The 9985-nt window shown below is 48.9% G+C and overlaps 1 pseudogene; it reads left to right on the plus strand.

The window, feature by feature from the left end:
- The first annotated feature begins 4144 nt into the window (after positions 1–4144).
- LOC147991648 (uncharacterized) lies at positions 4145–9975 on the plus strand (annotated as a pseudogene).
- Positions 9976–9985: the final 10 nt, after the last annotated feature.

The raw sequence follows: 9985 nt of genomic DNA on the forward strand, positions 1-9985 counted from the left end.
ACATTGAGACAAAGGCAGCAAGATACGATATGGTGTTCAGAGGAAAGTGGTAGATTTGTGCACCAAAGAAGTTCAAGAAGCCACAGAAGAATGGATGCGGAGGCAAAGAAAATCCTCTTTCCACATGAGTGAGAAGAAGAACCCGCTCGCCGTCACGCGGTGCAGGCTCGAACTCCCCTTCCGGCAACCTCCAAGATCCGGGCGCCAGCAGGCCGTCGGTGACGAGCCCCTCCAAATCATCCTCAATGACCGACAAGGGGATCCAATCACCCTAGATCCAGCCAGGCGGCAGAGCGGACCGTGAGCTCGACCCCCTCTTGCCCTTGGCCACCTTCTTAGCGCGCTCTAGTGCCTTCGTCTTGTCTTTTGCCATCTCCGCGGTGGTCGACGGGAACGAGCAGAGCGGCGTTGCGCTGAGGTGGGAGAAGCAGAGAGACGGGGGAAGGGGAAAAGTGGAGGACAATGTTGCACGCCTCGTCAGCATCGACTTTTATACCCGCGCGTCTGAGTGGCCGACCTATGGGCCTGCGCAATCTCAGTGCATCCCATAACCGGCGCCATCCCGATATGTGGCGAAAAATGTGGAGCAAAGATCGAGGAGTCCCTCCCCACTTGCCCGCTTACCGTGGTGCAGCCGACCCGCGCGCTTCTCCAAATTTCAAATCCCGCAGAATCCGGGTCCAGTAAATCAATTGAATGCGTCAGAGATATCCAAATCCAGTCTGTTTGATGCTCTGCTATTTGTTTCACTCGGACACTCAAGAAGCCAGAATCGATCAAGGCAACTGGTAGAGGATTTAACAACTCGCATACTTTCAGACCCATAAAAAGTGTCTCCAAGACATTGAGTCGAGCCGAAATCAGCTTCAATCCTTCGTCACTCGGACCTCAATCCATTCGGGGGCTAATAACAATGACATGTACCTAGGGTAGGGTCCTAGGCCTGACCTACATACCCTACCCAAGGACACTACGCAAGAGGCCAAGACCTACAAAGATAGAAAGAAGATACCGACTGGAATCATCACAGAGTGTAACTCACTCGACAGAAGATCCACTCGGATATCCCACTTCCACTCGATCGTTGTTATTCACTTGGAATACAAGATTTCACTCAAAGGACAGGAGACCTAGAGTCACCCAAGGATAGCAACGGTCAGACAATCACTCCATCGGCATAAAGATCATTAAACACGGGCGTTACCAGTAACGTTCGTACCTTTATTCTCTCATTGAACCCTTGCGTAACTGAGGGCTGCAAGGAGTCGGCATACTCTATATAAGCCACCCCTCCCCTCTTGCACAAGGGTTCGCACCCCCTGTAACTCAACACTCCAATCAATAAAGTCTCCGCGGCACCGAGACGTAGGGATATTACCTCCTCCAAGAGGGGCCTAAACTCGTAAATCTGAGTGTATAATCGCGTCGTAGCTAGACTCTGCCCTCTCCTACGTACCCCCTACCTCTACCCATACTCTATTGAGTCAGCCTCGGGGCCCCAGCCTGAATCGTCGATGTAGAGCATGCCGTGGCGACTCTTGGTCATGTGGCCGATCTCGTATCCCTCGATCCTTGGGAGAGCTCCCTCCAAGAACTCGACACCATCGAGCGACAGCCCCATGGTGGGCGCCAACTATCGTGGTTTTGTCATGGCAGATGTCCTCGTGAAAGGACTTAGTCGTGAGGCCATCGTCGCAAGGTGGTAGCTTGAATGGGGTTGATTGGAATCAAAAGGCAAGGGTTTACCCAGGTTCGGCCCCTCCCTATGGAGGTAATAGCCTACTTCCTGCTTGATTGATATTGATGATGATGATCTCAATTACAAGAGTGCGACTTGGCTATCCTAGTACTCGAGAGCTTGTAAGTTAAGTCTTTCTACCTCAGGGGCTCTCCTTTATATATAGGTCGAGGCCCTTGGCTTACAACAGAGTCCGGGTCGTACTACGACCCATGCCCTAATTAGTTTCCTACTCGTCTTGCTTCCCAAGTAAGGGAATTACGACATCCTTCGTTGAGCCGCCGCCTCTGGCACTAGGACATGAGCAGTCCCACTCTACGAGTCGCCCCATGGGCCTTGAGGTCTTGATCACCACAGCCATGTTAAGTCTTATTCGCCAGGCTACCGCCAGATAACCTGGCCCTGAACGGGCGAGTCATTCCGTGGGGTTATATCCCCAACAAGATGGATGTGTGGCCACACAAGGAAGGACCGAGCCCGGAATGATGATATACGAGATAGAGTTGGGGTAGTGCCGATTGAAGAGAATCTTGTCCAACATCAGCTGGGATGATTTGGGCATATTCAATGCATGCCTCCAGAAGCGTCAGTGTATAGCGGACGGCTAAAGCGTGCCAATAATGTCAAGAGAGGTCTGGGTAGACCGAACTTCACATGGAGGAGTCCGTAAAGAGGGATCTGAAGGACTGGAGTATCGACAGAGAACTAGCCATGGACAAGGGTGCGTGGAAGCTTGCTATCCATGTGCCAGAACCATGAGTTGGTTACGAGATCTTATGGGTTTCACCTCTAGCCTACCCCAACTTGTTTGGGGCTAAAGGATTTGTTGTTGTTGTTGTGATGCTAGATGCTCATCTGCGTGAAGTCTATGCCAAATTTCATGGAGTTTGGACATTTCAGCAGCTCTCGGCAAAAAAAGACAAATTTGGGGTTATAAGAAAGTGCATTGTTCACATACTATTTTGACTGGTTTTTTTATTTTTTATTTTTGCCATGAGCTCCTCAGATGTCCGAACAAGCTGAACTTTGGCACGATCATCACGCATAGGAACATCTTCCACCTAAAAAAGAATTAAGAATTTTTTGAATTGCTTTAGTATTCTTTTTTAAATTTACTGTTCACTGGATGCAGATGAGCCTCGACACCGAATTGAATATATAACATATAAATATGATACATACATGGTCGTATTTATTGTTTTTGCAAACATGTGCCAGTAATAACTGTTACTGGGAGGATTTTGTTAGATGTGTATAGTCCCTTTTCGGTACATCCCCATTTGTATAAGGGGTTTCTTGCATTTTACCTCACATGTATATGTAATGGCCTTTGGCCCTCAGTGAATACTAGTTGCTCATTATCTAACATGGTATCAGATGCTAGGTTAGTCTCGCTCTCCCGCACGATGCAACTTCGTGCTCTCCTTCCTAGCCTACCTCGTCTCCGGCCACTCCCGCTCGATTCCGGCTGACTGCTGCACAATCCATCGCCGCCTGCTACTATTCATGCCGCCGCGGCCGCACCTGCCCCTGCCGGCTTCCTCTACGGCCTCCTCTACCAGCGCGGCTGCTACCTCTTGAGCACTGCGTTGGTTTTCCCTTGAAGAGGAAAGGGTGATGCAGCAAAGTAGCGTAAGTATTTCCCTCAGTTTTTGAAAACCAAGGTATCAATCCAGTAGGAGACTACACTCAAGTCCCTCGTACCTACACAAACAAATAAGAACCTCGCAACCAACGCGATAAAGGGGTTGTCAATCCCTTCACGGTCACTTACGAGAGTGAAATCTGATAGAGATAATAATAATAAGATAAATATTTTTGGTATTTTTATGATATAGATAGGAAAATAAAGATTGCAAAATAAAATAGATTGGAAAGTTATATGATAAAAGATAGACCCGGGGGCCATAGGTTTCACTAGTGGCTTCTCTCAAGATAGCATAAGTATTACGGTGGGTGAACAAATTACTGTCGAGCAATTGATAGAAAAGTGAATAATTATGAGAATATCTAGGCATGATCATGTATATAGGCATCACGTCCGCGACAAGTAGACCAAAACGATTCTGCATCTACTACTATTACTCCACACATCGACCGCTATCCAGCATGCATCAGAGTATTAAGTTCATAAGAACAGAGTAATGCATTAGGCAAGATGACATGATGTAGAGGGATAAACTCAAGTAATATGATATAAACCCCATCTTTTTATCCTCAATGGCAACAATACAATACGTGTCTTGCTGCCCCTGCTGTCACTGGGAAAGGACACCGCAAGATTGAACCCAAAGCTAAACACTTCTCCCATTGCAAGAAAGATCAATCTAGTAGGCCAAAACAAATTGATAATTCGAAGAGAGTTGCACAGATAACTAATCATACATAAAAGATTTCAGGGAAGAATCAAATATTGTTCATAGATAAACTTGATCATAAACCCACAATTCATCGGATCTCGACAAACACACCGCAAAAAGAGTTACATCAAATAGATATCCAAGAAGATCGACGAGAACATTGTATTGAGATCCAAAGAGAGAGAAGAAGCCATCTAGCTAATAACTATGGACCCGAAGGTCTGAGATAAACTACTCACACATCATTGGAGAGGCTATGGTGTTGATGTAGAAGCCCTCAGTGATTGATTCCCCCTCCGGCGGAGCTCCGGAAAAGGCCCCAAGATGGGATCTCTTGGGTACATAAGGTTGCGGCGGTGGAAATAGGGTTTTAGTGGTGCTCCTGGATGTTTTGGGGGTATATGAATATATAGGAGGAAGAAGTAGGTCGGTGGAGCCACGAGGGGCCCACGAGGGTGGAAGGCACACCCAGGGGGGTAGGCACGCCCGCCTGCCTCGTGGCCTCCTCGTTGATTTCTTGATGTCCACTCCAAGTCCCCTGGATCATGTTTGTTCCAAAAATAACTCTCCCGAAGGTTTTATTCCGTTTGGATTCCATTTGATATTCCTTTTCTGCGAAACACTGAAATAGGCAAAAAAACAGCAACTGGCACTGGGCCTCCGGTTAATAGGTTAGTCCCAAAAAATAATATAAAATAGCATATTAAAGCCCATTAACATCCAAAACAGATAATATAATAGCATGGAACAATCAAAAATTATAGATACTTTGGAGACATATCAGCGGCCGCACCTACCCAAGGCCGTGCCGCTCCCGTCCAGCGGCCGCTACTCCTGTTTCCCGCGACGCCCCTGTTTCCCGCCCTTGTTCGGCTACTGCCGCTGCCACTGCCTCGTCCAGGCGCCGCCATCCCAGGATCCCCGGCTTGGCTACTTCCGCTCGGCGACTCTGCTTTCGCTCGAGCGAGCGTGCCCTTGCCCGATCCAGTATCGGGGGCCATGCTTCGAGCGCGCGAGTTGCCCAATCCTGATACAGTTTTTGGATCCGTTGACTTAAAAAAGGGCTCCTCATGTCTTCTTCAGGCTATGTCGTTGTTCCTCGGTGCTCGGTGATCTTCGATGGCACCAACTATGCTGAGTTTGCGGGTTTTATGCGTATCCATATGCGTGGTCTTCTGCTGTGGGGTGTTCTATCTGGCGAGGTCCCCTGTCCGCCATGTCCTATTGCTCCCGTTGCACCTACCCCACCGGTACCGCCAGTTCTTGCTGTTGATGCTTCTCAGGCTGATCGGGATGTAGCCAAGGTGCTTGATGATGCTGCGGTTGATGCTTATGATCAGCAGGTATCAGCTTATTCAGATGCTCTTTCCGTCTACCGTGATGATCGGTATGCTTACACTCAGTGGTGCAATGATGATGCTCGAGTTGCTGCTGTTCTTACTGTGAGTGTCCTCCCTCTTTGCTTCGGAGTTCATGGGCCTTGGCACTGTTGTAGCGATGTGGTCTTACCTCTGTCAGCGCTATCAGCCCTCTGGTGATGCTCTTTACTTATCTGTGGTGCGTCAGGAGTATGATCTTCAGCAAGGTGATTCATCTGTTGACGAGTTCTACACACAGAGTTCTGCCATCTGGCGCCAGCTTGACTCTCTTCGGACTGTTGTCTGTGGATCTTGCCGTTGTTGTCATACTATGCGGTCTGACTTGGAGTTTCAGCGTGTCCATGAGTTCTTATCTCACCTCCGATCTGAGTTTGAGCCTTGACGTGCTCACTTGCTTGCTCATGGTCGTGTTCCTATCTCGGAGGTACTTGCTGAGCTTCGTGCTAAGGAGACCCGCCTTCGTTCTGCTGGGTTGCTTGCAGTCTCTTCTGTGTTGGCTGCCCGAGCCCCTGTGTTGTCTGCTCGTCCCACTGCTCCACCACTCCTGCCCACACCTTTGAGGGGTGGGTCGCCTTCCTTATGTTGAGAAGGGTCGGTCGTGCCGTGACACCTTCTATGACTACTGCTCCAGGCCAGGTCACCCAGAGTCTGATTGTCGCCAGAAGCAGCAAAACCAGAGGCGCTCCTCTTCCAATGGGGCTCCTATGTCATCATCGACTCCGTCACTCACTGACCAGGACATTGTGCGCCTCAAGCGCCTTCTGGCTTCCTCCGGTTCTTCCTCGACGGGCTCTGCTGCTGCTATGACTGCTGTCTCCACTTCATCACCGCCGACATCTACACCGTCAGGTACATCCTCGTGGGTTCTGGACTCTGGAGCTTCCTTTCATATGTCTTCTGATTCTTCAGTGTTGTCCCCTCTTCACCCTCTTGATTCTCCTATTAATGTTCTTACTGCCGATGGCACATCCCTTCCTGTTGCTAGTCGTGGTCTTCTTTCCACTCCATCATTTTCTGTTCCTAGTGTTTCTCATGTTCCTCGCCTTACCATGAGTCTTTTTTCCGCTACCCAACTTACTGATTCTGGTTATCGTGTCATTCTTGATACCGACTCTTGCTCCATTCGGGATCATCGCACCAAGGCTTTGGTTGGTGCTGGCCCCCGGCGCCGTGAGTCAGAGGGCCTTTGGGAGGTTGACTGGCTTTGTGTTCCTTCCGCTGCCACCACTTCTGCTAGCTTCCATGCTCTTGCTGCCTCTTCATCTGCGTCCTTCCAGCAGTGGCATCATTGCCTTGGTCACATCTGTGGCTCTCGCTTGTCATCTTTAGTGCGTCAGGGCCTCTCAGGGTCTGTATCTGGAGATGTTTCTTTACATTGTAATGGTTGTAGACTTGGCAAACAGATCCAGTTACCTTATCTTACCAGTGAGTTGGTCTCTCAGCGTCCTTTTGACTTAGTTCATTCTGATGTCTGGGTCCTGCTCCCTTTGATTTGAAAGGTGATCATCGCTACTATGTTTTGTTTATTGATGATTTCTCTCGCTACACTTGGCTCTACTTCATGAAATCTCGTAGCGAGGTTCTCTATATACAAACGATTTGCTGCCATGGTTCACACCCAGTTTTCCACGCCCATTCATACTTTTCATATTGACTCAATTGGAGAGTATATCTCCCAGTTGTTGTGTGGTTTTCTTGCGGAATAGGGTACTCTTGCCCAGTTCTCATGTCCTGGTGCTCATGCTCAGAATGGCGTTGCTGAACGAAAGCATCATCATCTGCTTGAGACGGCTCGTGCGCTGATGATTGCCGCTTCTCTTCCACCCCACTTTTGGGCTCAGGCTGTTTCTACATCCACCTATCTCATCAACATTCAACCATCGACTGCTCTGTTGGGTAGTATTCCTATGGAGTGTCTCACTAGTCGTTCTCCTGACTACTCAGCTCTTCGTATGTTTGGACTGTGTGCTATGTCCTTCTTGCCCCGCGAGAACGCACCAAACTGACTGCTTAGTCAGTTGAGTGTGTTTTTCTTGGCTACAGTGATGAGCACAAGGGCTATCGCTGCTGGGATTCTGTTGGTCGTCGCTTACGCATCTCGCGTGATGTGACCTTTGACGAGTCTCGTTCTTACTACCCACGTCCTTCTTCCTCGAGCTTCTCTGTGGATGATATTTCCTTTCTTCTTCTTCCCGATACATCTTGCTATGTGCCTCATGTTTCACTTATTCCACCGGCCCCTCTCATTCCTTCTCCCTCACCACCAACCCCCTCTTCTTCATCCTCCTCCTCCACCTCTCCACCATCATCTCCAGTCCATCCCCCTCTCTCACTGTTTCCTCTCGAGTACACTCGTCGTCCTCATACTGATGATGCTTCCCCTGATTCGCCAGACGCACCTTCCACCTCTAATGCACCTCCGTTCACGCCTCCCCCAGTTCTTAACCTCCATGCTCGGCCTCGCCCTCCGCCTGATCGCTATTCTCCTGATCAGTACAGTCTCTCAGATATTGCTGAGCCCACTTCCTATCGGACTGCCATGACTCAGCCTGAATGGCAGCTTGCGATGGCCGAAGAACTTGCTGCCCTTGAGCGCTATGGCACATGGGATCTGGTTTCCCTCCCTTCCGGTGTTCGTCCTATCACCTGCAAGTGGGTCTACAAGATTAAGACTCTCTTCGATGGTTCTCTTGAGCGCTACAAAGCTCGTCTTCTGGCACGTGGTTTTCAGCAGGAGCAGGGACGCGATTATGACGAGACATTCGCTCCTGTCGCCCACATGACCACTTCCCGCACTCTCCTTGCTGTGGCTTCTGTTCGTCATTGGTCTATCTCTCAACTTGATGTCCAGAACGCCTTTCTCAATGGCGAGTTGTGTGAGGAGGTTTATATGCAGCCACCACCGGGGTACTATGCTCCTGATGGTATGGTATGTAGGCTTCGCCGCTCCCTCTATGGTCTTAAACAGGCCCCTCGCACCTGGTTTGAGCGTTTCGCCTCTGTGGTGACTGCCGCTGGTTTCTTGCCCAGTGATCATGATCCCGCGTTGTTTGTTCACACGTCTCCTCGTGATCGGACTCTTCTCCTTCTCTATGTTGATGACATGATCATTACTGGTGACGACTCTGACTACATTGCTTTGTTAAGGCTCGCCTTCGCGACCAGTTCCTCATGACTGATCTTGATCCACTTTGCTATTTTCTTGGGATTGAGATCTCCTCGACCCCTGATGGCTTCTACATCTCTCAAGAAAAATATATTCAGGGTCTTCTTGCTCGCGCTTCTCTCGGTGATGAGCGCACAGTTGTGACTCCTATGGAGCTTAATGTTCAGCTCCGTGCCTCTGATGGTGACCCTCTTCCTAATCCCACTCGCTATCGTCACCTTGTTGGCAGTCTTGTCTATCTTGCTGTTACGCGTCCTGACATCTCCTATCCTGTCCACATCCTGAGTCAGTTTGTTTCAGCCCCCACCTCTGTCCACTATAATCACCTCCTTCGTGTTCTACGATATCTTCGTGGCACGATCTCTCAGCGCCTCTTCTTTCCCCTCTCCAGCTCTCTTGAGCTCCAGGCCTACTCTAATGCTACCTGGGCTAGTGATCCCTCTGATCGACGCTCGTTGTCTGCTTACTGCAGTTTCTCGCTCGAGTACAGAGGCTGAGTTGCGAGCCATGGCTATGTTGACAGCTGAGGTGATCTAGTTACGGTGGTTACTTGAGGATTTTGGTGTGTCTGCTACTACCTCGACTCCCTTACTGTCAGACAGTACCGGTGCTATCAGCATTGCGCGTGACCCGGTGAAGTATGAGCTCACCAAGCACATCGGTGTGGATGTCCACTTTGTGCGTGCTGCTGTGCAGGATCAGACTCTCGCTCTCCACTATGTGTCCTCTGAGTTACAGTTGGCGGACTTCTTCACGAAGGCACAGACTCGAGCGAAGCATGGTTTTCTTCTCTCCAAACTCAGTGTTGTTGATCCACCATGAGTTTAAGGGGGGTGTTAGATGTGTATAGTCCCTTTTCGGTATATTCCCATTTGTATAAGGGGTTTTTTGCACTTTACCTCACATGTATATGTAATGGCCTTTGGCCCTCAGTGAATACTAGTTGCTCATTATCTAACAGATCTGTTGGCATCAATAAGTGTACATATCTGGTACTATTAATTTCCTTTGACAGGATTTGGACAATTCACAGCAGTAGTTATTTATGTGGTTTAGCTGGACATGCTTTACATTTGAAAACATGGCATGTTTAACTTTTGTTCGATTAGGCAGGCATTCTAAGGAAACTACAATATGTGCTCAAAGTTTGTAGGGGAAACATCATTTTATAATTGCTCCATTTGTTTGCTGAGTTTTTGTGTACAGGCATCAATTTTGTTTCCTGAGTTAGATTGCTCTAGAAGTTGGACTCGGACAGATGACAGAGTCTGAACTTCCAACTAAAATCAAGTGAAAAGATATTTGATTTACGCAATTGGGATGGGATCACATGCTTCACTTT

Source organism: Triticum urartu, chromosome 1A, assembly GCF_056163025.1.
Source record: "Triticum urartu cultivar PI428250 chromosome 1A, HENAU_Tu73, whole genome shotgun sequence".
Lineage (NCBI taxonomy): Eukaryota > Viridiplantae > Streptophyta > Magnoliopsida > Poales > Poaceae > Triticum > Triticum urartu.